The sequence below is a fragment of the Pelophylax lessonae genome (genome assembly GCF_965119305.1).
Source record: "Pelophylax lessonae genome assembly, chromosome: 5".
Taxonomy (NCBI): Eukaryota; Metazoa; Chordata; class Amphibia; order Anura; family Ranidae; genus Pelophylax; species Pelophylax lessonae.
In genome coordinates this window covers 32618034-32645123 of record NC_138772.1, presented here as the reverse complement: position 1 = coordinate 32645123, position 27090 = coordinate 32618034, and positions in this window count along the sequence as shown.

The window sequence follows — 27090 nt, the reverse complement described above, 5'->3', positions numbered from 1 at the left end:
GGGTACTCTGATGACAGGTACTCGGGTACTCTGATGACGGGTACTCGGGTACTCTGATGACAGGTACTCGGGTACTCTGATGGGCTGGTGACAGGTATTCGGGTACTCTGATGACAGGTACTCAGGTACTCTGATGACGGATACTCTGATGACAGGTACTCGGGTACTCTGATGACAGGTACTCGGATACTCTGACGGGTACTCGGGTACTCTGATGACGGGTACTCGGGTACTCTGATGACGGGTACTCGGGTACTCTGATGACGGGTACTCGGGTACTCTGATGACAGGTACTCGGGTACTCTGATGACGGGTACTCGGGTACTCTGATGACAGGTACTCGGGTACTCTGATGACAGGTACTCGAGTACTCTGATGACGGGTACTCGGGTACTCTGATGACGGGTACTCGGGTACTCTGATGACAGGTACTCGGGTACTCTGATGATGGGTACTCGGGTACTCTGATGACGGGTACTCGGGTACTCTGATGACAGGTACTCGGGTACTCTGATGACAGGTACTCGGGTACTTTGAGTACCTGTCAACGGAGTACCCGTCATCAGAGTACCTGAGTACCTGTCACCTACCCATCAGAGTACCCGAGTACCTTCCACCTGCTCATCAGAGTACCTGACTAGGGTTGAGCGGACACCTAGATGTCCGTGTTCGACGGGTTCGGCCGAACTTTAAAAAAAAGTCCGGGTCCGTGTCCCGGACTTTTACCGAACTTTTCCCGGACACCGAACCCCATTGAAGTCAATGGGGACCCGAACTTTAAGGCACTAAAATGGCTCTAAAACACCAAAGGAAAGGGCTAGAGTGCTGCAAATGGCAGCAAAACGTAATTAAGAGCATGGCAAGTGCTCTGCAAACAAATGTGGATAGGGAAATAACTTAAAACAACAAAAAAAAACAGAAAAATAAAACAATGTTCTTCTTCATCTCTGAAGGACGAGGCCCATATGGAGTAGGAGGGAGGTTGAGGTGGTGGTGGATGTGGCGGTGACATAGGCGTGCGCACAGGGTGTGCTGGGTGTGCCTGGGCACACCCTAATCACCTAGGGCACATAGCATTGCCAGTGAGGAGATGGGAAAGATCTCCCTGGGACCTGCTCTGCTCTATTTCTCCTTGCCTACAGGTACATGGCCCCGATACATTACTCTCCCTGCTGGCAAACACATGCATGTGTATTTCAACTTTGGGGTGCACACCTTAATGCAATAGGCTGCGCACACCTATGGGCGGTGTAGGTGGAAGCGGCGGTGGAGGAGGACCAGGGCCGGATTAACAGCATCATGGGCTTGGTGCTGAGGATTTTGAAGGGCCTTAGGGCCGTGCCTTGCCATGCACCCAGAGGAGGAAGGGTGCAGCCATGCATGCCTAATTCAACATGGGATGCTGTCTCTGAAGCCCATAAACACATCCATGCATCGCCAACTGTCCCTCCTTGTCCGGCCTTCACGCTGTGTGGGGAGGTTCTGAGGGTGCTGCCTGGGGAAGCGAGCATAGAAGCCAGACTTCTGTGTTTACAAGTGACAGAAGAGCAGCTCCAATAGCCCCTACATTAATCTGGCCCTGAGGAGGAGGACGAGGTAGCCAACACTGCTTCTTTTCAAAAATTTTAAATGAGGGTACACCCCAAAAGAGTGAGAAAGAGCAAAAATGGAACAATGGGTGGGTAAGGTCGGTATCCATTGCTATTCTGCATAAGGTACGGAAAAGTCCCGTGGGATCCATGCCTGGTTCATTTTAATGAACGTGAGCTTGTCCACATTGTCTCTGGACAGGCGGCTGCGCTTGTCTGTTATAACGCCCCCAGCCGTGCTAAATACCTGTTCAGATAATACACTGGCTGCAGGGCACGCCAGCACCTCCAAGGCGTAAAGGGCAAGCTCAGGCCATGTGCCCAATTTGGAGACCCAGAAGTTGAAGGGGGCAGACCCGTCATTCACTACATGTAGGCGTGTGCACACATACTGCTCCACCATGTTGGTAAAATGCTGCCTCCTGCTAAGACGTTCCATCTGAGCTGCTGGTGCTGCTGTTTGTTGTGGCGTGCTGACAAAGCTTTTCCACATTTCGGCCATGCTAACCCTGCCTTCTGAGGTGCTGGCGGTGCCCTGGTTGCGTTGGCGACCTCCTCCTCCTCCTCCTCTGCCTTGTGCTTCCACTGTGGCCCCGCTGTCAGATGGGAATGCCAGCAGCATGGCGTCTACCAGCGTGCGCTTGTACTCGCGCATCTTGCGATCGCGCTCCAGTGAGTGAATTAAGGACGGTACGTTGTCCTTGTAACGGGGATCCAGCAGCGTGGCCACCCAGTAATCAGCACAAGTTAGAATGTGGGCAACTCGGCGGTCGTTGTGGAGACACTGCAGCATGTAATCGCTCATGTGTGCCAGGCTGCCCAGAGGCAACGAAAGGCTGTCCTCTGTGGGAGGTGTATGGTCCGTGTCCTCTGTATCCCCCCAGCCACGCACCAGTGATGGCCATGAGCTGGCCTGGGTGCCACCCTGCTGTGAACATGGTTCCATCTCCTCCTCCAGCTCCTCCTCCTCCTCATCCTCCTCATCCTCCAGAACTGTGCCCCTGCTGGACAATTGCGTCCCTGGCGTTTGCGTGTGCAGGAACCCACCCTCGGAGCCCCTTGCGAATGACTGCCCTGAAAGCCTTGGAAATGTTACCTCTTCATCCTCCTCCTCCTCCTCATCCTGTGCCACATCCTCTTCCATCATCGCCCGAATTGTTTTTTCAAGGAGGCATAGAAGTGGGATAGTTAAGCTGAGAACGGCGTCATTGCCACTGGCCATGTTGGTGGAGTACTCAAAACAGCGCAACAAGGCACACAGGTCTCGCATGGAGGCCCAGTTATTGGTGGTGAAGTGGTGCTGTTCCGCAGAGCGACTCACGCGTGCGTGCTGCAGCTGAAACTCCACTATGGCCTGCTGCTGCTCGCACAGTCTTTCCAGCATGTGCAAGGTGGAGTTCCACCTTGTGGGCACGTCACATATGAGGCGGTGAGCGGGAAGGCCGAAGTTACGCTGCAGCGCTGCCAGGCGAGCAGCAGCAGGGTGAGAACGCCGAAAGTGCGCACAAACGGCCCGCACTTTCTGCAGCAGCTCTGACATATCGGGGTAGTTTTTAAGGAACCTCTGCACCACCAAATTCAGCACATGCGCCAGGCAAGGGATGTGCGTCAAACCGGCTAGGCCCAGAGCTGCTATGAGATTTCGCCCGTTATCGCACACCACCAGGCCGGGCTTGAGGCTCGCTGGCAGCAACCACTCATTTGTCTGCTGTTCCATGCTCCTCCACAACTCCTGCGCGGTGTGTGGTTTGTCCCCCAAACAGGCAAGTTGTAAAACTGCCTGCTGTCGTTTACCCCTGGCCGTGCTGAAGTTGGTGGTGAAGGTGTTACGCTGTCCGGATGAGGAGGCGGTAGAGGATGAGGAAGCGGAGTAGGAGGAGTTAGGAACAGGAGGCAAACTGAAGCGCCCTGCAATCCTCGGTGGTGGAAGGACATGCGCCAAATTGCTATCCGCCTCAGGCCCATCCGCCACTGCATTTACCCAGTGTGCCGTTAGGGAGATATAACGCCCCTGACCGTGCTTACTGGTCCACGTATCCGTAGTTAGGTGGACCTTGGCACAGATGGCGTTGCGCAGTGCACACCTGATTTTTTCCCCCACTTGGTTGTGCAGGGAAGGGATGGCTTGCCTGGAAAAGTAGTGGCGGCTGGGCACGACGTACTGTGGGACAGCCACCGACATAAGGTTTTTAAAACTGTGCGTCTCCACCAGACGGAATGACAGCATTTCAAAGGCCAATAATTTTGAAATGCTGGCATTCAGGGCCAGGGATCGCGGGTGGGTAGGGGGGTACTTCCTCTTCCTCTCAAGTGTTTGGGAGATGGAAAGCTGAACGCTTCCACGGGACATTGTGGAGATGGTTGTTGGTGACCCAGGTGGTGGTGTTGCTGACAGATCGTCTGTTTGCGGGGTGGCAGGTGCCGGTATCACTACAGATGTGGCTGGAGCGGCCGAGACTGCAGCAGAAGAGGAAGCAGGATGAGCCAGAGACGTTTCTTGGTTTTGAAGGTGTGTACTCCACTGCAGCTTTGCACTTAGATGCCTGATCATGCAGGTTGTGCTCAGGTTGAGAAGGTTCATGCCTCGCTTCAAGCTCTGATTGCACAGGGTGCAAACCACTCGTGTCCTGTCATCAGCACATTTTCTAAAGAACTTCCACGCTAGAGAACTCCTTTGAGCTGACTTTGGTGCGCTCGTTCCCTTGCTGCGTTGGGCAGTAGCGGGCGTAGTGTCTAGGGCACGGCCGCTCCGCTTCTGCACCCTGCTCCCTCTTCTGCTGTGCTGGTGGCTCTGTGCGACCACCGCCTCTTCCTCCAAACTACTCAGTTCACCTGCATGACGTTCATTCCATGTGGGGTCGAGGACCTCATCGTCCTCCACATCATCTTCCACCCAGTCTTCACCCCTGCCCTCCTTGTCGGTCTCCACAATGCTGAACGCCGCAGCAGTTGGCACCTGCGTTTCGTCATCATCGGAGACGTGCTGCGATGATCCTTGCATGTACTCATCTTGAGGAATAAGTGGTTGGGCATCGCTGCACTCAATCTCTTCCACTTCTGGGGCAGGGCTAGGTGGATGGCCCTGGGAAACCCTGCTGACAGAGTCCTCAAAAAGAATAAGAGACTGCTGTATGGCTTGGGGCTCAGACTGCTGGCCTGATTTGCAAGGGGGTGAGGTGAAAGACGGTTGGACATTGGCTGCAGGTGCCAACTCTGACCTTTCTGCAGTAGACTGGGTGGGAGACAATGTGAAGGAACTGGAGGCACTGTCAGCAGCAAACCAATCTACTATCGCCTCAACTTGTTCTGGCCTCATCACTTCTAGGGGCGTTTGATGCCCTACCAAATACTGATGCAGGTTCTGTCGCCTACTCACACTTGAGGAAGGTGTTTCACTTGTGCGTGTAGCTGGCACAGATCGACCATGTCCTCTCCTTGCAACAGGAGCTCTACCAGCAGCACCACGACCCAGGCCACGGCCCTTATTTGACGGTCTCCTCATATTTCTGTAATTTAAGATCTTGCCCTAGAAAGGTTTTTATTGAATAGCGGAATAGAAAATATGATCCAAAAAAAGTGTATGTATATCACACGTACACAACCACACTAGGCCCCAATTACTATTGTTTGTACCCCTAAAAGGCTAGATGAGGAGTAGGGGGAGTATGGAACAGGCAGCACCCTCAAACCTTCAGAAGTATGAGATGAACCCCAACAACTTGGAAAGGTGGATCTCTCTCACACGTACCGACACAGACTATCCCGCAATTCAATTGATCCTCAAAGGTTTTTATTGAATAGCGGAATAGGAAATATGATCAAAAAAAGTGTATGTATCTCGCACGTACACAACCACACTAGGCCCCAATTACTATGGTTTGTACCCCTAAAAGGCTAGATGAGGAGTAGGGGGGGTATGGAACAGGCAGCACCCTCAAACCTTCAGAAGTATGAGATGAACCCCAACAACTTGGAAAGGTGGATCTCTCTCACACGTACCGACACAGACTATCCCGCAATTCAATTGATCCCCAAAGGTTTTTATTGAATAGCGGAATAGGAAATATGATCAAAAAAAGTGTATGTATCTCGCACGTACAGAAACACACTAGGCCCCAATTACTATTGTTTGTACACCTAAAAGGATGGATGAGGAGGAGGAGGAGTATGGAACAGGCAGCACCCTCAAAGCTTCAGAAGTATGAGATGAACCCCAAAAACTTGGAAAGGTGGATCTCACACGTACCGACACAGACTATTCCGCAATTTAATTGATCCCCAAAGGTTTTTATTGAATAGCGGAATAGGAAATATGATCAAAAAATGTGTATGTATCTCACACGTACAGAAGCACACTAGGCCCCAATTACTATTGTTTGTACACCTAAAAGGATGGATGAGGAGGAGGAGGAGTATGGAACAGGCAGCACCCTCAAAGCTTCAGAAGTATGAGATGAACCCCAAAAACTTGGAAAGGTGGATCTCACACGTACCGACACAGACTATTCCGCAATTTAATTGATCCCCAAAGGTTTTTATTGAATAGCGGAATAGGAAATATGATCAAAAAATGTGTATGTATCTCACACGTACAGAAGCACACTAGGCCCCAATTACTATTGTTTGTACACCTAAAAGGATGGATGAGGAGGAGGAGGAGTATGGAACAGGCAGCACCCTCAAAGCTTCAGAAGTATGAGATGAACCCCAAAAACTTGGAAAGGTGGATCTCACACGTACCGACACAGACTATCCCGCAATTTAATTGATCCCCAAAGGTTTTTATTGAATAGCGGAATAGGAAATATGATCAAAAAATGTGTATGTATCTCACACGTACAGAAGCACACTAGGCCCCAATTACTATTGTTTGTACACCTAAAAGGATGGATGAGGAGGAGGAGGAGTATGGAACAGGCAGCACCCTCAAAGCTTCAGAAGTATGAGATGAACCCCAAAAACTTGGAAAGGTGGATCTCACACGTACCGACACAGACTATCCCGCAATTTAATTGATCCCCAAAGGTTTTTATTGAATAGCGGAATAGGAAATATGATCAAAAAAAGTGTATGTATCTCGCACGTACAGAAACACACTAGGCCCCAATTACTATTGTTTGTACACCTAAAAGGATGGATGAGGAGGAGGAGGAGTATGGAACAGGCAGCACCCTCAAAGCTTCAGAAGTATGAGATGAACCCCAAAAACTTGGAAAGGTGGATCTCACACGTACCGACACAGACTATCCCGCAATTTAATTGATCCCCAAAGGTTTTTATTGAATAGCGGAATAGGAAATATGATCAAAAAAAGTGTATGTATCTCGCACGTACACAACCACACTAGGCCCCAATTACTATTGTTTGTACCCCTAAAAGGCTAGATGAGGAGTAGGGGGGGTATGGAACAGGCAGCACCCTCAAACCTTCAGAAGTATGAGATGAACCCCAACAACTTGGAAAGGTGGATCTCTCTCACACGTACCGACACAGACTATCCCGCAATTCAATTGATCCTCAAAGGTTTTTATTGAATAGCGGAATAGGAAATATGATCAAAAAAAGTGTATGTATCTCGCACGTACACAACCACACTAGGCCCCAATTACTATTGTTTGTACCCCTAAAAGGCTAGGAGTAGGGGGAGTATGGAACAGGCAGCACCCTCAAACCTTCAGAAGTATGAGATGAACCCCAACAACTTGGAAAGGTGGATCTCTCTCACACGTACCAACACAGACTATCCCCCAATTTAACTGATCCCCAAAGGTTTTTGATTAAATAGCGGAATAGAAAATATGATCCCAAAAAAAGTGTATGTATCTCGCACGTACACAACCACACTAGGCCCCAATTACTATTGTTTGTACCCCTAAAAGGCTAGATGAGGAGTAGGGGGGGTATGGAACAGGCAGCACCCTCAAACCTTCAGAAGTATGAGATGAACCCCAACAACTTGGAAAGGTGGATCTCTCTCACACGTACCGACACAGACTATCCCGCAATTCAATTGATCCTCAAAGGTTTTTATTGAATAGCGGAATAGGAAATATGATCAAAAAAAGTGTATGTATCTCGCACGTACACAACCACACTAGGCCCCAATTACTATTGTTTGTACCCCTAAAAGGCTAGGAGTAGGGGGAGTATGGAACAGGCAGCACCCTCAAACCTTCAGAAGTATGAGATGAACCCCAACAACTTGGAAAGGTGGATCTCTCTCACACGTACCAACACAGACTATCCCCCAATTTAACTGATCCCCAAAGGTTTTTGATTAAATAGCGGAATAGAAAATATGATCCCAAAAAAGTGTATGTATATCACACGTACACAACCACACTAGGCCCCAATTACTATTGTTTGTACCCCTAAAAGGCTAGGAGTAGGGGGAGTATGGAACAGGCAGCACCCTCAAACCTTCAGAAGTATGAGATGAACCCCAACAACTTGGAAAGGTGGATCTCTCTCACACGTACCAACACAGACTATCCCCCAATTTAACTGATCCCCAAAGGTTTTTGATTAAATAGCGGAATAGAAAATATGATCCCAAAAAAGTGTATGTATATCACACGTACACAACCACACTAGGCCCCAATTACTATTGTTTGTACCCCTAAAAGGCTAGGAGTAGGGGGGAGTATGGAACAGGCAGCACCCTCAAACCTTCAGAAGTATGAGATGAACCCCAACAACTTGGAAAGGTGGATCTCTCTCACACGTACCAACACAGACTATCCCCCAATTTAACTGATCCCCAGAGGTTTTTGATTAAATAGCGGAATAGAAAATATGATCCCAAAAAAGTGTATGTATATCACACGTACACAACCACACTAGGCCCCAATTACTATTGTTTGTACCCCTAAAAGGCTAGGAGTAGGGGGAGTATGGAACAGGCAGCACCCTCAAACCTTCAGAAGTATGAGATGAACCCCAACAACTTGGAAAGGTGGATCTCTCTCACACGTACCAACACAGACTATCCCCCAATTTAACTGATCCCCAAAGGTTTTTGATTAAATAGCGGAATAGAAAATATGATCCCAAAAAAGTGTATGTATATCACACGTACACAACCACACTAGGCCCCAATTACTATTGTTTGTACCCCTAAAAGGCTAGGAGTAGGGGGGGTATGGAACAGGCAGCACCCTCAAACCTTCAGAAGTATGAGATGAACCCCAACAACTTGGAAAGGTGGATCTCTCTCACACGTACCAACACAGACTATCCCCCAATTTAACTGATCCCCAAAGGTTTTTGATTAAATAGCGGAATAGAAAATATGATCCCAAAAAAGTGTATGTATATCACACGTACACAACCACACTAGGCCCCAATTACTATTGTTTGTACCCCTAAAAGGCTAGGAGTAGGGGGGAGTATGGAACAGGCAGCACCCTCAAACCTTCAGAAGTATGAGATGAACCCCAACAACTTGGAAAGGTGGATCTCTCTCACACGTACCAACACAGACTATCCCCCAATTTAACTGATCCCCAGAGGTTTTTGATTAAATAGCGGAATAGAAAATATGATCCCAAAAAAGTGTATGTATATCACACGTACACAACCACACTAGGCCCCAATTACTATTGTTTGTACCCCTAAAAGGCTAGGAGTAGGGGGAGTATGGAACAGGCAGCACCCTCAAACCTTCAGAAGTATGAGATGAACCCCAACAACTTGGAAAGGTGGATCTCTCTCACACGTACCAACACAGACTATCCCCCAATTTAACTGATCCCCAAAGGTTTTTGATTAAATAGCGGAATAGAAAATATGATCCCAAAAAAGTGTATGTATATCACACGTACACAACCACACTAGGCCCCAATTACTATTGTTTGTACCCCTAAAAGGCTAGGAGTAGGGGGAGTATGGAACAGGCAGCACCCTCAAACCTTCAGAAGTATGAGATGAACCCCAACAACTTGGAAAGGTGGATCTCTCTCACACGTACCAACACAGACTATCCCCCAATTTAACTGATCCCCAGAGGTTTTTGATTAAATAGCGGAATAGAAAATATGATCCCAAAAAAGTGTATGTATATCACACGTACACAACCACACTAGGCCCCAATTACTATTGTTTGTACCCCTAAAAGGCTAGGAGTAGGGGGAGTATGGAACAGGCAGCACCCTCAAACCTTCAGAAGTATGAGATGAACCCCAACAACTTGGAAAGGTGGATCTCTCTCACACGTACCAACACAGACTATCCCCCAATTTAACTGATCCCCAGAGGTTTTTGATTAAATAGCGGAATAGAAAATATGATCCCAAAAAAGTGTATGTATATCACACGTACACAACCACACTAGGCCCCAATTACTATTGTTTGTACCCCTAAAAGGCTAGGAGTAGGGGGGAGTATGGAACAGGCAGCACCCTCAAACCTTCAGAAGTATGAGATGAACCCCAACAACTTGGAAAGGTGGATCTCTCTCACACGTACCAACACAGACTATCCCCCAATTTAACTGATCCCCAAAGGTTTTTGATTAAATAGCGGAATAGAAAATATGATCCCAAAAAAGTGTATGTATATCACACGTACACAACCACACTAGGCCCCAATTACTATTGTTTGTACCCCTAAAAGGCTAGATGAGGAGTAGGGGGAGTATGGAACAGGCAGCACCCTCAAACCTTCAGTATGAGATTGTGTTCACTGTACCCCACAAAGATTGAGTTCACTGCACCCCACAATGATTGTGTTCACTGCACCCCACAAAGATTGTGTTCACTGCACCTCACAAAGATTGTGTTCACTGTACCCCCCAAAGATTTTGTTCACTGCACCCCACAAAGATTCTGTTCACTGTACCCCACAAAGATTGTGTTCACTGCACCCCAAAAAGATTGTGTTCACTGCACCCCAAAAAGGATGTTGTTCACTGCACCCCAAAAAGGATGTTGTTCACTCCACCCCAAAAAGATTGTGTTCACTGCACCCCACAAAGATTGTGTTCACTGCACCCCAAAAAGATTGTGTTCACTGCACCCCAAAAATGATTTTGTTCACTGCACCCCAAAAAGGATTTTGTTCACTGCACCCCAAAAAGGATGTTGTTCACTCCACCCCAAAAAGATTGTGTTCACTGCACCCCAAAAAGATTGTGTTCACTGCACCCCACAAAGGATTTTGTTCACTGCACCCCAAAAAGATTGTGTTCACTGCACCCCAAAAAGGATGTTGTTCACTGCACCCCAAAAAGGATTTTGTTCACTGCACCCCAAAAAGATTGTGTTCACTGCACCCCACAAAGGATTTTGTTCACTGCACCCCACAAAGATTGTGTTCACTGCACACCAAAAAGGATTGTGTTCACTGCACCCCAAAAAGATTTTGTTCACTGCACCCCAAAAAGATTGTGTTCACTGCAGCCCAAAAAGATTGTGTTCACTGCAGCCCAAAAAGATTGTGTTCACTGCAGCCCAAAAAGATTGTGTTCACTGCAGCCCAAAAAGATTGTGTTCACTGCAGCTCACACACAGAAAAATGGATGTGGATCACTGACACCTGCCTATCTCCAATCCCACACCACACAGCAATATCGATTGTAGTTTGTAGAACACAGTTTCCCTAAAATTCAGCAGACTCTGTCCCTAACAGGATTGAGAAGAGATTGTAGATCAGGATTGAGTGCAGATTCACCCCACCCCCCACACAGCAATATCGATTGTAGTTTGTAGAACACAGTTTCCCTAAAATTCAGCAGACTCTGTCCCTAACAGGATTGAGAAGAGATCGTAGATCAGGATTGAGTGCAGATTCACCCCACCCCCCACACAGCAATATCGATTGTAGTTTGTAGAAGACACTGACCCTATATAATTCAGCAGACTCTATCCCTAAAATGCCTACAACTCGCCCTGCCTAAACACTCCGACCTGTCCCTCAATTCTATCCGGACACAAATGGTTTTTTCCTGCCTATCTTTCCCTAATCAGCAGCCAGCACGTTGATGTGTGCTCTCTGTCCCTGAATCTAAGCAGCATAATGACGCCGCTGCGGCTGCCTCGAACTTATAAAGACTTGGTCACATGCTTCAGACGGCCAATCACAGCTACTGAGACATTTGCAGGCATGGCTGGGATGGCTTAAGGCACACCAGTTAAACGATTGTTGATTGGCTGTTGAAAGCCCGCCATGAAAAGAGCGCCAAAGCATGCAAAACCCGGAAATAAAACGACCGAACACGGATTTTTACCCGAACATACAGTAAAGTGTCCGTGTCCGTGTTCGGGTACAAAAAATCCAATTATTCGGTACGAACACGAATAATACAGTCCGTGTTCGCTCAACACTATACCTGACGCCTGAAGTACCCAAGTACTTGCCGCCTGCTCATCAGTACCCATCACTACTCATCAGTACTCATCAGTACCTATCACGTATCAGTACTGATCATCAGTACCCATCAGTACAGTATCACCTATCACCTATCAGTCAGTGAGTACTACTCATCAGTACCTATCACCTGCCTGTCACCTGCCCATCAGAGTACCCGAGTACCTGTCACCTGCCTATCGGAGTACCCGAGTACCTGCCACCTGCTCATCAGTACCAGAGTACCTGTCACCTGCCCAACAAAGTACCCGAGTACCTGTCACCCTTCATACAGCCACCATGTCCAAGTCCAAAAAGGTTTATATACGTCGTCCGTTTAAACCTAAATACCGGTGTTATGGCAGCAGATAGCTGTCATAACCCTGGTATTTTTTTAAACGGTGGACGGTTGGCTTTCCGATAAGGGTGGTCCCAGCGGCGGATTCGCCGTGGGATCACCCTTCCGGGATGGCGGAAGAGGCGCCCCCCCCCCTCCCGACGCGTTCCGGTCCTTTTCCCCGCTTACCGGACCCGCCGGCAGCGGGGAAAACGATCCGGTCCCGAATCCTCACAGACAGGATGTCGAGTGAGGGCAAGCTTGCCCTCACTTGACTCTATGGTCTTGGAGGACCGGAGCTACGGAAAATGTTGTTGCCTAGCAACCGGTTTAAAGGTCCTTTTTTTTTTTTTTTCATTTTATATTATAATTATTTTTTTTTTTTTTTTTTCTATCTTTTAGTGTACTTGTGAGATCTGAGGACTTTTTGACCCCAGATCTCACAAAAAAGAGGTCCTGTCGTGCCTATTTCTATTACGAGGAATATTTACATTTCTTTTAATAGAAATAAAAATGATCAATTTTTTTTTTTTTTAAACGGTGTAAAAATAAAAAATAATAAATAAAATAAATAGTAAAAAAAAAAAATTAAAGCGCCCTGTCCCCGTTAGCTCGCGCGCAGAAGCGAATGCATACAGAAACCCCGCCCACATATGTAAACGGTGTTCAAACCACACATGTGAGGTATCGCCGCGATCGTTAGAGCAAGGGGAATAATTTGAGCCCTAGACCTCCTCTGTAACTCAAAGATGGCAACCTGTAGAAATTTTTAAATTGTCGCCTATGGGGATTTTTAAGTACCAAAGTTTGTCACCATTCCGTGAGCGTGCGCAATTTTGAAACATGACATGTTGGGTATCTATTTACTCGGCGTAACATTATCTTTCACATTATGGAAAAAAATTGGGCTAACTTTACTGGTTTCTTATTTTTTAATTAAAAAAAGTGAATTTTTTCCAAAAAAATTGCGTTTGGAAGACCGCTACGCAAATACGGTGTGATAAAAAATATTGCAATAATCTCCATTTTATTCTCTAGGGTCTCTGCTAAAAAAAAAAATATATAATGTTTGGGGGTTCTAAGCAGTTTTCTAGCAAAACAACTGATTTTAGCTTGTAAACACCAAATGTCAAAAATAGGCCTAGGCAAGTGGCTAGGATGCATGATGATGCTCCTTGGATGTTCGGCCCCTCTATATGGCTAGGCTGTGAAAAAGTCTCACACATGTGGTATTGCCATACTCAGGAGGAGTGGCAGAATGTATTTTGGGGTGTCATTTTTGCTGTGTACATGCTATGTGTTAGGAATATCCTATAAATTGACAACTCTGTGTAAAAAAAAAAAGTTTTCATTTTTTTCCCACATTTTCCAAAAACCTGTGGAAAAAAATGATTTCCTGGCAGTCTCCATGGCAGCCTACGTGTGGGTTAACCCCGCCTCCTCTCCAATGGTATAGGACCCCCCTCTATAAATTTCAGCTTGCAGGCACAGCCAGTGTTCCTTTTTTGTCCTCCTCCAAGGACCAACTATTTGGATTATTTCCTGTTGGAATTTGGTCGGCTTACCTCAGAATGAAAAGTCGGTGTCTATGTCCAGGGCCCAGCCACGGGCGGGTGAGTGACATTTCAAAATCCCCTTTGGCTGATAACTGTGCGGTGCTTCGGATGGCCGACGGATATCCTGACAGGGTCTGAAGATTTGTCTCCTCCATGGCAGTGTTTTTGTTATGTTTGTTTGTCTCCAAACTATCTTTCTTTGCTATCCCTGGTGGCCCAATGGCGGCTGGAACGCTCCATGCGTTCCAGCCATCTCCTTCCTGCTTCCCCTCCGCTCAGTCCGGCGGACGCATGCGCTGTATGGTAATGGAGCTCCGCTCGCTGCCTGCACATGCGCACTTCGCCGAGATCGGAAGCGAGGCCTGGTCCGCGCACGCGCACTTGCGATCACGGCCGGCCATCGCTGACGTCATCCTGGCGCGAAAATTTAAACGCCTGTCAGCTCCAGAGCATTTGGGAATGCACTGTGGGCATAGCGACGTCTTCCCGGTACCTTGTCCGTTTGTTTACCAGGTATGTGGGGACCGGATGCTGCATACCTTTTTGTGGTATGCAGGGGGGGGGGGGAGAGCGGTTGGATGCATATTAGGACAACACCTGAATGTTCCTTATTGCTTTGAAGTGATCCTTGTATGCTCTACTTCCTAGTGAATTTGTGGTTTTGCCTGAAACATGGATCCTGCTTCACCGCCCTCTTGTGGCCAGCCCTCTCACAACAGGTGAGTGCTGGTACATTTAGAGGGATATGAAGGGAGGGATGCTGGCTCATGATTCATGGCTAAATCCTGTGTCTCCCTGGATTTCTCTTTCTCCCAGCTCCTCCAGGTCTGGTCAAGAAAGAGACCCTGTCAGGCCACGAAGAGAATCATCTTCAAGGTCAAGACGCCGTGAGTCTCCATCAGGGAGCAGACATGAGAGGAGACGCTCACATTCCTCCTCCAGACACCGCACACACCGCCACAGTAGCCATACGGCCCAGAGAGCCTGTTGGGGTTGTGGGGCGCATGTCCCGGAGGACAAGTCCCTTTGCGAGCCCTGTTTCGCTCGTGCAGCTGGTGAAAGAGAGTCTGAAGATCAGAGATTGGAATCCCTGGTGAAACGGATTGTCCAACAATCCATGAAGGAGTGGAATGCTAGTCCCACACCTGGATCTGCTACTCCCAGCTCTCCTGCTGATGCTCCTGAAGAGCAAGGTCCCTCTCAGCCAAGCTTCACTTCCTGGAAATCCTCAGAGAGCGATTCGGAAGAAGAGGAAGGTGCAGTTGGGGGTTTTGATTTTTGCCCTTGTTGCACCTCTCATAAGAGCAGTCAAAGAGGCTCTGAAATGGGAAGATCCCAGTACCCCACAAGTAAAACAGAGAAGGTTTTTCAAACATTTGGGGAAAGAGCGGCTAAACTTTCCGCTCCTGTCAGAATTGAAGGATGTCATCCTAGAAGAGTGGAGTAAAGGGGACAGCAAGACCTCCTTATCCTCCAAACTGTCCAAGTTGTATCCTTTTAAATCGGAAGAAGTCAGTCACCTGGAATCAGCTCCTCTGGTTGATGCTGCAGTTTCCAGACTGGCTAAACACGTTACACTCCCGCTGGATAATGCGGTGTCCTTTAAAGACCCTCTGGATAGGAAGATGGACTTGGATTTAAAAAGAATTTATGTCACAGCCGGTGCGGCTTGTAAACCTGTGCTAGCACTAGCAGCCATGTCTAAGGCCATGGAAACCTGGGTTTCTGATGTTGAACTAAAATTAAGAAGTGTGTCTGAAGATGCAGTAGAGAACTCTCCTGTTCAGGAACTGAAGTTAGCTTCTGTGTTTCTTGGAGAAGCATCCATTGATGTGTTACGTCTCTTATCCAGATCCATGTTGGCTTCTGTCACAGCTAAACGGGCCCTGTGGTTGCGTCCCTGGCTGGCAGACCCAGCCTCTAAACAGGCTTGGTGCAAAATCCCTTTTGAAGGTTCCTCTTTATTTGGAAACAAATTGGATAATGCAATCACTAAAGTGACGGGTGGAAAGTCAGGTCTCCTTCCCCAAGATAGGCGCCTCTTTGGCCCTAAGAAGCAGCAACCAAGAAAGCAGTTTGCAGAGCGATCAAAGGATGCCCGCTCATATAGGCCTGGGCGAGATTACAGGAGAAATTGGAAGAGCAGCCAAGCATCCTCTCGTAAGCCGGTCAGAGGCTCAGCACCTTCCGGTCAAGAAACCTCAAAGTCCTTTTGAGATTGGGCCCGTTCAGACATGCCAGGTGGGGGCACGCCTGCTCCGCTTTCAGCGTGTCTGGGCGGCCTCAATCTCAGACTTCTGGACCATCAGGACAGTGTCCACAGGACACACATGGACTTTCTCAACAGATCCCGTGTCCAGATTTATTCCCACTCGCTTGCCTTCTCAGGACGAGAAAAGAAACGTTCTGCTCGACTATGTAAGCACTTTGGTAGCTCAGGGCGCAATAATTCCGGTGCCCGTGCAGGAAAGATTCCAAGGCGTATACTCGCCCCTCTTTCTAGTACAGAAGAAGAATGGATCCTGGCACCCTGTGATAGATCTCACCTATCTCAACAGGTTCATCAAGAACGAAAAGTTCAAAATGGAAACCTTATCTACTATCCAGAAAGCAGTACTTCCAGGAGACTGGCTAGTGTCAATAGATCTCAAAGACGCGTATTTCCATGTGCCTATAGCAGTAAACTTCCACAAGTACCTTCGTTTCGCGGTAGAACATCAACACTTCCAGTTCATCTGCCTTCCTTTTGGCCTGTCCACATCCCCAAGGGTGTTTTCCAAGGTCCTTCTAGCTGTGGTGGCTCTAATCAGAACAAAGGGTGTACGTCTACATCACTACTTGGACGATCTTCTACTGTTGTCACAAGACCGGGATCAACTTTTGTTCCACAGGGACCTGGTCACTACAACTCTCATGGAGTTCGGGTGGTTGTTGAATCTTCAAAAAAGTCATCTGGAGCCCTCTCAACATCTGGTCTATCTAGGGGCTCAATTCAACACCGTTCAGAATACACTTTCTCTGCCTCTAGAGAAAATCCCGGTGGTTCGGGAGAGGATCCTTCCAGCCCTCTCATCCTCTTTTCTGACGGCATCCCAGTGTCTCAAGATCATCGGCACAATGGTCTCGACGGCCCCTATGGTCAAGTGGGCACTGTGGCGAATGCGGCCCTTTCAGAGGGGCTTCCTTCGGCAGTGGAATCCGGAAGATCACGATCAGCATATCTTTATTTCCCACAGCATGAGGAGCAGCTTATTTTGGTGGCTCCAACGCAAGAACCTGCTCAATTGCCATTCTCTAGTCCCCATCACATGGGTCATCATTACAACCGACGCCAGCAACTCTGGCTGGGGAGCCCATTGCATGACAGAGGTGGCTCAAGGGAAATGGCCCCCGCAAGCCCACTCCCCGGTTTCCAACGTCCTGGAGCTTCGTGCGGCTTTTCTAGCTCTTCAAGCTTTCCATCATCTAATAGAAGGCAAATCCGTACTTCTTCGAATGGACAACACCACGGCAGTGGCTTATGTGAAAAGACAGGGCGGTACCAGGAGTCTCTCCCTTCTTCAAGAAGTAGACCCAATCATGACATGGGCCCAAGCCCATCTGTCCAACATCTCGGCGGCCTACATTCCGGGGCCACAGAATGTTCAGGCAGATTTCCTTTCCAGAGTTCAGTTGAATCACAACGAGTGGTCTCTCCACATAGACTCATTCAAGTGGATTCTGTCCCTAGGGGTCTCACCAGAAGTAGACCTGTTTGCATCTCCATGCAACCACAAGCTAGTCCGGTACTTCACACGCAGCAAGTGTCACCAAGCATGCGGAACGGATGCTCTGACCGACAGATGGGAATTCAGCAGGGCATATGCTTTTCCCCCATTTTCCATCATCCTCAGATTTCTTCAGAGACTCCAAGCAGAAGATGTGGAGATCGTCATGGTAGCCCCTCACTGGCCGAACAGGCCCTGGTTCCCACTTCTCCTGCAACTCAGCTATCGGAGCTCGATTCCCCTGCCCATCAAACCAGACCTTCTCTCGCAGGGAACAACATTACACCCCTGCCCCGCCTTGCTCAGGTTAACGGTCTGGTTCTTGAGAGGGAGAGGTTGGAGTCACTCGGATGCCCTCCTGGGGCAATCCCTACTTTAATGAACTCTAGGAGACCTAGCACGAACAGAGTTTACTGTAGAGTCTGGTCTAGATTCTTGGAATTCACGTACCCGGAGGGAAATCCTTCCCTGAATTTCGGAGTTCAAGAAGTCCTGAAGTTCCTTCAAGCAGGTCTGGATAAGTCCCTATCAGTTGGGACTCTCAGGGTGCAAATATCAGCCTTATCGGTGTTCTCAGGGTTCTCCTGGGCCAAGCATATACTCATACAACAATTCTTCAAAGGTGCGGTCAGACTCAGACCTCAGAGGAAGCCAAGGTTCCCAAAATGGGACCTTCCCCTTGTCCTTAACGTCCTTTCAAGATCTAGTTTGTCGGACTCCATTAAAGATCTTACCATTAAAACAGCCTTTTTAGTAGCAATCACTTCAGCTAAAAGAGTTTCTGAGATCAGTTCTCTTGGTTATAAAGAACCTTTTCTCACGTTCTTCCCGGACCGAGTAGTCCTAATTCCGATGCTCAATTCCAATCCGAAGGTATCATCGGTTTTTCATGAGAACCAGGAGATTGTACTTCCTACCTTTCGTTCTTCAGAGGATAATGAACCTCATCCCTTGGATGTAGGGAAAACTCTTATGGAATATCTCCAGTCAACGTCTTCTTTCAGACAATCGGATAATCTCTTCGTCCTTTTCTCAGGCAAAAATAGAGGGAAACGGGCCTCGTCAAGGTCCATTGCGGCCTGGATTGTGTCTGCCATTCAGCGAGCTTACTGTGTAGAGGGTTTGGCTCCTCCGGAGGCGGTGACAGCCCACTCGACGAGAAGCATCTCAACGTCCTGGGCGGCTTCACATCATGTTGCACCAGAAGTAGTCTGCAGAGCAGCTTCATGGTCTTCTGTAAATACGTTTATGACACATTATTGTGTGGAGCCAGCCTCCTTATCTTCAGTTAATTTTGGCTTGACTGTTTTGTCTGCTAATAATTTGAAGTAAAATTTGATTTGAAACATTCCCACCCGTGTGGTTTGGGCTAGTTATTTCCCACACGTAGGCTGCCATGGAGACTGCCAGGAAAACGGAAAATTCCTATCATACTTACCGTAATTTTCCTTTCCTGGTGGTCTCCATGGCAGCCGGAGTTCCCACCCTCTGGTCTTGGATTCGGCTAAGATATGGAACACTGGCTGTGCCTGCAAGCTGAAATTTATAGAGGGGGGTCCTATACCATTGGAGAGGAGGCGGGGTTAACCCACACGTAGGCTGCCATGGAGACCACCAGGAAAGGAAAATTACGGTAAGTATGATAGGAATTTTCCGTTATGTTCAAACGACCCATAATGCCTCATAGAATATACGTTGGAGTGTTTGCTTTCCAAAATAGGGTCATTTTGTGGACTTTTCCATTGTATTGGTGCTCTAGGGCCTTGAAAAGTGTGATAGGTAGTAAGAAAGTTTTATGTGTATTTATGCTCCTAGAACGCCTGAATGTGCTTCTTGGACGTGGAGTCTCTTTTTGTGGCCAGGCTGTGTAAAAGTCTCACACATGTGGTATCGCCATACTCGGAAGGAGTAGCAGAATGTATTTTTGGGTGTAATTTTTGCTGTGTACATGCTATGTGTTAGAAATAGCTTATAAATTGACAACTTTGTGGGAAAAAAAAGAAAAAAAAAATTTTTCTTCATTTTCCCAAGAATTGTGGGAAAAAATTACAACTTAAAAAAACTCACCATGCCTCTTACTAAATACCTTGGACTGTCTACTTTACAAAAAGGGGTCATTTGGTCGGTATTTGTACTGTCCTGACATTTCAGGGCCTCAAGAAAGGAGATAGGCAGTCAGTACATCTGGTGTGATCAATTTTCAGTAATTGGTACCATAGCTTCTAGACTCAATAACTTTCACACAGACTAAATAATATACACTAATTTGGGTTAATTTTACCAGAGACATGTAGCAGTATACATTTTGGCCCAAATGTATGAAGAAAAATTTATTTTTTGCAAAATTTCATAATTGAAACTAAAAAAAAGTGTTTTTTTTTCAAAATTTTTGCTCTTTTTTTGCATATATCACGAAAAAAAAAAAACCCCAGTTGTGATCAAATACCACCAAAAGAAAGCTCTATTTGTGTGAAAAAAATGATAAAAATTTTGTTTGGTTATAGTGTAGCATGACTGAGCAATTGTCATTCAAAATGTGAGAGTGCTGAAAGCTGAAAATTGGTCTGGGCAGGAAGGGTGTCTAACTGCTCTGTATGGAAGCGGTTAAGCTGTATGAGCAATGGTTGGAAAATGACAAAAACATAAATAATACGTTTAAATAAAAATAAATATACCACGATGCCTTTTATATATTCCTTTGTGAGTACCTCTCATTTGCTTTATTAAATAAATTTCAAATACTGCACTTAGAGTGGCGCCTGTGTTCTCCTTACAGTTGGCCCCAAGCTTCCTTCTTCTACTTGTCACCAGGGCAGCCTATAGAGTGCATTTTTTTGGGATTTTATGGACTTGATATTTGGACTTTCAGAAAAATGGACTAAAGTATTGACTATTCACTGCCTGCCCCTATATCTGTCCCCTTGCCTTTTAGGTGGAGCCTGCGAGGTCTCTATTATATTCCTTTTTCCCCTTTGCGCCAGTTTTGTAAACCATGGACCATAAGGTGAGTACCTGGATAGAGAACTGGCTCCAGGGGAGAGTGCAAAGGGTGGTGATTAATGGGGAGTACTCAGATTGGGCGGGTGGGGAAAGTGGGGTCCCCCAGGGTTCGGTCCTGGGGCCAATCCTGTTTAATTTATTCATAAATGATCTAGAGGAGGGGATATGGAGTACAATCTCAGTATTTGCGGATGATACTAAACTAAGCATGCCAATATCTTCTATGCAGGATGTGGAAACCTTACAAGCGGACCTGAACAAAATAACGGGGTGGGCAACTACATGGCAGATGAGGTTTAATGTTGAAAAATGTAAAGTAATGCACTTGGGTGCCAGAAACCAGAAAGCAAGCTACTCACTAGGGGGGGAAACCTCTGGGTGAGTCTAGGATGGAAAAGGACCTGGGGGTACTAGTAGACAACAGGCTTGACAGTGGCATGCAATGCCAAGCCGCTGCAAGCAAAGTCAACAGAATACTGGGATGTATAAAAAAGGGGATTCACTCCAGAAATAAAGAGATTATTCTCCCTCTCTACAAGACTCTGGTCCGGCCACATCTGGAGTATGCTGTCCAGTTCTGGGCACCGGCCCTCAGGAAGGATGTGCTGGAACTGGAGAGAGTCCAGAGAAGGGCAACAAAAATAATTAGGGGAATGGAGGACATCAACTATGAGGAAAGACTACAAGCACTGATCTTATTCTCTCTGGAGAAGAGACGATTGAGGGGGGATATGATATCAATGTACAAATACTGTACTGGCGACCCGAGCATAAGGAACAAACTATTCAGAGAAAGGGAATACAAAAAGACACCTGGCCACTCACTAAAACTTGAGGAAAGGCGGTTTAACCTAAAAGTGCGTAAGGGGTTCTTCACTGTAAGAGCGGTAAGGATGTGGAATTCTCTTCCACAAGCAGTCGTATCAGCAGGGAGCATCGATAGTTTCAAAAAACTATTAGATGGGCACCTTAAAGACCACAACATACAGGGGTATACAATGTACGGTTAACAGCAAACACACACACACATCATAGGTTGAACTGGATGGACTGATGTATTTTTCCAACCTCACTAACTATGTAACATGCAAACTCCAGGCAGGTAGTGTCGTGGTTGGGATTCGAACCAGTGACCCTCTTGCTGCTAGGTGAATAGTGCTAACCACTACACCACTGTGCCGTCCATCAATAAAATAAATAAAATAAATAAAATAAATAAAATAATATATGTATCTCAGTATACATTCACATACATACACTGAGTGAATAAAGACACACCCACACATACATATAACTAAATAAGAGTGCCTACCTCCAACTCCTCATTCAGGCCCTTGGGGGACATGGAGTTAAGCGTAAAAATCCAATAGGTTTCACACATACATAAACGTGAAAACCTTTTGCCCTCCGACAGTGTCATAGGGATGGCCTCAATGCCAAACAACTCCAGTCCCTCCGTACTGCCCCCATGTACTTAGCAAAAATGCAGAGGGACACTATGCTTATCCTTCTTTTGTTCTATAAGCCGGCGATGCTCGCCAAACCTGGTTCTCATAGCCCTGACTGTTCTACCCACGTAGAACAACCCACATGGGCACCTAAGCCCATACACAACAAATTGGGTGCTACAACAAATGAATTGTTGGATGTTAAATACCCGCCCGTCTTTGTTGGTAAAGTTCTTTTTCCCATGGTGCATAAAAATACAGGCCATACACCTTTGAGTCTACATCTAAAGGAACCTATCATGTTAAAAAACTGGGGGATATTCTTCACTGACTGCTCTGCATGACTTTTTATACATGCTTGTGTGTACCATTTTATGGCTTTGTTTATTCTTAACCACTTACCGCATACTAACGTACCGGTACGTCGGTACACTTTGCGGGGTTATACCGGGATGATGCCTCTAGTTAGAGGCATCATCCCGGTACCGTGGTTTTAAGCCGACGGTCGGCTTTCCGTCGGTAACGACCGATGCGGCTTGGGAGCCGCTCGATCGTTACCCGGGGGGCGGGAGGGGACGTCCCCCCCCCTCCTGCCGCCTTCCGTGGCTTTGCTCGGGGCTCCCGTCCCACCGGGAGCCCCGAGCACCCAGCCAGCACATCCGACGGCTTTATGGAGTCCCGATGAATGCCGGAAATGGCATTGATCGGGTCTCCAATGACGTAACCCGGAGGCGGCGTCCATGACGTCACTTCCGGGTTACTGTGCTGCAAAAGGCGGCAGATTTGAAAAACGTTTGTATGCAAAAATGCCGTTTTCGGCGTTTTGCATACAGGGAAGTGTAGTGGAGGGGTCTAGGGTCTTTTAGACCCTCGATCCCTCCATAAAGTGTACCTGTCACTACATATTGGTGTCACAAGGGATGTTTACATTGCTTGTGACAGCAATAAAAGTGATCAGATTTTTTTTTTTTTTAAATCCTGTAATAAAGTTTAAAAAAAATAAAAGATAAATAGGAAAAAAAAAAATAAAAATTTAGCCGCCCCCGTCACCATTAGCTCGCGCACAAAAAAAAACGTATATGCAAGTCGAGCCGCGAATGAAATCGCTGTTCAAACCCCACATGTGAGGTATCGCCGCGATCGCCAGAGCGTGGGCAATAATTTAAAAGAAAGAGCTACACTCTAACTCTAAACTGGTAACCGTTAAATAAATTTAACACGTCGCAGATTGAGATCTCTATTGACCGTAGTTTGTCGCCATCCCACGGGGGGGCGCAATTTTAAACCGTAACATGTTGGGTATCTATTTACTCGGTGTGACATGATCTTTCACAATATACAAAAAAAATGGGCTAACTTTACTGTTTAGTATTTTTTAAATGCAGTGAAATGTGATTTTTCTATTTTTTTCCAAAAAAAATGGCGTTTTAAAGACCGCTGCGCAAATACCGCGTGACAAAAAATTTTGCAATGACCGACATTTTATTCTCCAGAGTCTTTGCTAAAAAAAATATATATATAATGTTTGGGGGTTCTAAGTAGTTTTCTAGGAAAAAATACTGATTTTAACTTGTGAACAAAAAGTGTCCGAAATAGGGCTGGGGCTTAAGTGGTTAATAAAACAGTGTTATGGTAGGGCGGTTGTGCGCTCTGTCCTTTTGTTTTCTACACAGTTGTTTCCCCATATCCCAATGGAGGGTTAGGAGAGCTGCCACGCCCCACCATATATTTGCCACCGTTAGTTACATCTCAAGGTTTCCCCAGCCTGGAAACTGAAGTTCAGGATCTGCGCATGGACTGTGGACTGGTAACGTTTTTTCTGTGATCTCGGTAAAGAGCCTATGACCATGCGTAATCAACTGTGACCAATCAGTTTGCGATGAGGCACAAGGCACGCATAGAGGAGAGCCGACGGGGGGTGGAGGGTGGGGGGGTCTGTGCTGATAATAAGCGTATTGATTATAAGCGCAGCCCCAATCAGGGGTGCCCACAACAGATGCTAATCAGTGCCCGTCAGATGCCAATAAATGCCCATCACAAATGCCAATCGGTGCCCATCAGTCCCCTTACTTCTCAAACTTTCTATCCTAGCACAAATCTTCTTCCCCAAATCCCCCCCAATCCATCCTATTAGCCCAAATTCCCGAACCCCCTTTCGGGCACAAAATTCCCCCATCTCCCCTGCCAGCACAAATCTTCTCTCTTCAATCCCCCTCCTGGGTAAAATTCCCACAAATCTCTCCTCCATCCCCTCTAAATGACCATTCCCAGCACAAATTTTTCCTCCCTACCCAAATCCCCCCCCCCTCGCCCCAGCACTAATCCCCCACGCTCTGCTAGCTCAAACATCCCCTCTCACGGTTCAACCCCCCCCCCCCAAACCCTCCTCCTAGCTCATATCACCCCCCCCCCCATTCTTCTTTCTACCACATACCCCCCCCCCCCCTCAATCCCTTTTTCTAGCACATGTTCCCCCCTCCCCAAATCCCCATCACATTTCCTAACACATATACCCCCCCCCCATTCCCCTCACCAAACTTACAGGGGAAAGCCACTAAAAGCCAGGGGGAAGTGCGCTGCATTGTGCTCTCCCTCCTGTCAGAAGAACGTTTATTTATACAACACATGAGACAGGATTTCTCTTACTGTAGATTTCATTGCACTGCACACACACCCTGTCCCCCTATCTCCTCCAAGGGCCGCTCACCTCCCGGCAGCAGGAAATATGGATAGGGGGCGGCAATCAAACTGTGTGTGTGCAGTGCAATGGGATCTACAGTAAGAGTGATCCTGTCTCATGTGTGGTATAGATGAACGCTCTTCTGACAGGAGGGAGAGCACAACACAGCGCATCTCCTCCTTGCTCTTTCCTCTCTACCTCTTCTCTCCTTGTCTCGACTGTGAGTGCGTGCGGGAGCGGGGTCAGGGGAAGGAGCTCAGCGGTGGCCAGCCAGGGGGGGGGGCAGAACTGAAATCTTGGTGGGCAAAACCCACCCCAGCACCCCCAAAATCTGTCCCACTGTGTCTCTCACCCAGCAACTGAAATCCGGGGGGGGGGGAGAGGGGGAGAAACCAGCATTCAGTTGCTGTGTGAGTGACACAGAGGGCATTGTTCCTTTTCTGCTCCACTGATCCTCCTGCTGCCTGGGACCCCTGTGTGCCTGGGCCCCCTGTGTGCCTGGGCCCCCTGTAGGAGGACAAGTCCTACAGGTCCCCCCCATCAGCGGCCCTGCCTATCAGTGCAGCCTATCAATGCCACCTATCAATGCCCATTAGTTCCGCCTATCAGTACTTATCAGTGCTGCATATCAGTGCCGCCTATTAGTGCCCATCAGTGCTGCATATTAGCGCCTCCTCATCAGTACCCATCAGTGCCACCTTATCAGTGCCACTTCATCAGTGCCCATCAGTGCCGCCTCAACAGTGCCCATCGGTGCAGCCTCATCAGTGCCCATCAGTGAAGAGAAAACTTACTTATTTACAAAATGTTATAACAGAAACAAACAAAAACTTTTTCTTTTTTTCAAAAATGTTGGTCTTTTTTTAATTTGTTTAGCAAAAAAAAAAAAAAAAAGAAACCTGACGGTGATTAACCACTTTACCACCGGAGGATTTTGCTGTCTTACGTCTGGGCCACTTTTTGCAATTCGGCACTGTGCAAATTTAACTGACAATTGCGCGGTCGTGTGACGCCGTACCCAAACGAAATTTACGTCCTTTTTTTTCCTACAAACAGAGCTTTCTTTTGGTGGTATTTGATTTACCTGTGCGATTTTTACTTTTTGCGCTATAAACAAAAAAAGAGCGTACATTTTGAAAAAATAACAATATTTTTCAAGTTTTTTTTTATATGAAATTCCCCCCCAAAAAAATGTAAAAATCTAAATTTTTTTAAATTTTTGGCCAATTTGTTTTCTGCTACATATTTTTGGTAAAAAAAAAAAATCGCAATGAGTGTATTTTGATTGGTTTGCGCAAAAGTTATTGCGTTTACTAACTAAGGGAAAGATTTCTGTCATTTTTGGTGTTTTTTTTAACGAGTAATGGCGGCGATCTGCGATTTTTTTTGCGGGACTGCGACATTGCGGCGGACAGATCGGACCCTTGACTGACATTTTTGACACTTTTGGGGTTACCAGTGACATTACTACAGTAATCAGTGCTATAAATATGCACTGTTACTGTAAAAATGACACTAGCAGGGAAGGGGTTAATTTTATTGGAGAGGGAGGGGTTAATGTATGCCTGGTGCTTACTGACGTGTGTGGGGGGAGGTGACTGAGTGACACAGGGACAGATCGCATGTTCAGCTATGCTGAACCCTGCAATCTGTCCCTGCCTGTCACTTAGGAGATCCGCCGTCTTTGTTTACACAAGCGGGCGGATCTCCACACTCGATTCCCCGACAATCTGGGAAGAGCAGCGGTGATCGCCGCTGCTCTTCCCCTGGCCCGACTCCCGCTGTGACTGAATACAGCGGGAGCAAGCCTCCGGCGGCGCGCGCGCGCCGCCCACAAGGGGAGGAGTCCAGCGACGTAGGTCTACGCCGCTGGACGATAACGAGCCACATTGCTGCAGTAGCAGCAATGTGAGCAGACGTAAAGTGTTTACATACCACCAAAAGAAAGCTCTATTTGTGGGGGAAAAAATGCTAAAAATGTATTATGGGTACAGTGTAGCATGACTGCGCAATTGTCATTCAAGGTGTGAGAGCGCTTAAAGCTGAAAGCTTTAACCACTTAAGCCCCGGAGGATTTTCCTGCTAAACGACCAGGGGGTATTTTGCGATTCGGCACTGCGTGACTTTAACAGACAATTGCGCGGTCGTGCGACGCTGTATCTAAACGAATTTGGCGTCCTTTTTTTCCCACAAACAGAGCTTTCTTTTGATGGTATTTGATCACCCGTGCGATTTCTACTTTTTGCGCTATAAACAAAAAAAGAGCGTACATTTTGCAAAAATAACAATATTTTTCACATTTTTTTATATGAAATTCCCCCCAAAAAAAATGTAAAAATCAAAATTTTTTAAAATTTTCGGCCAATTTG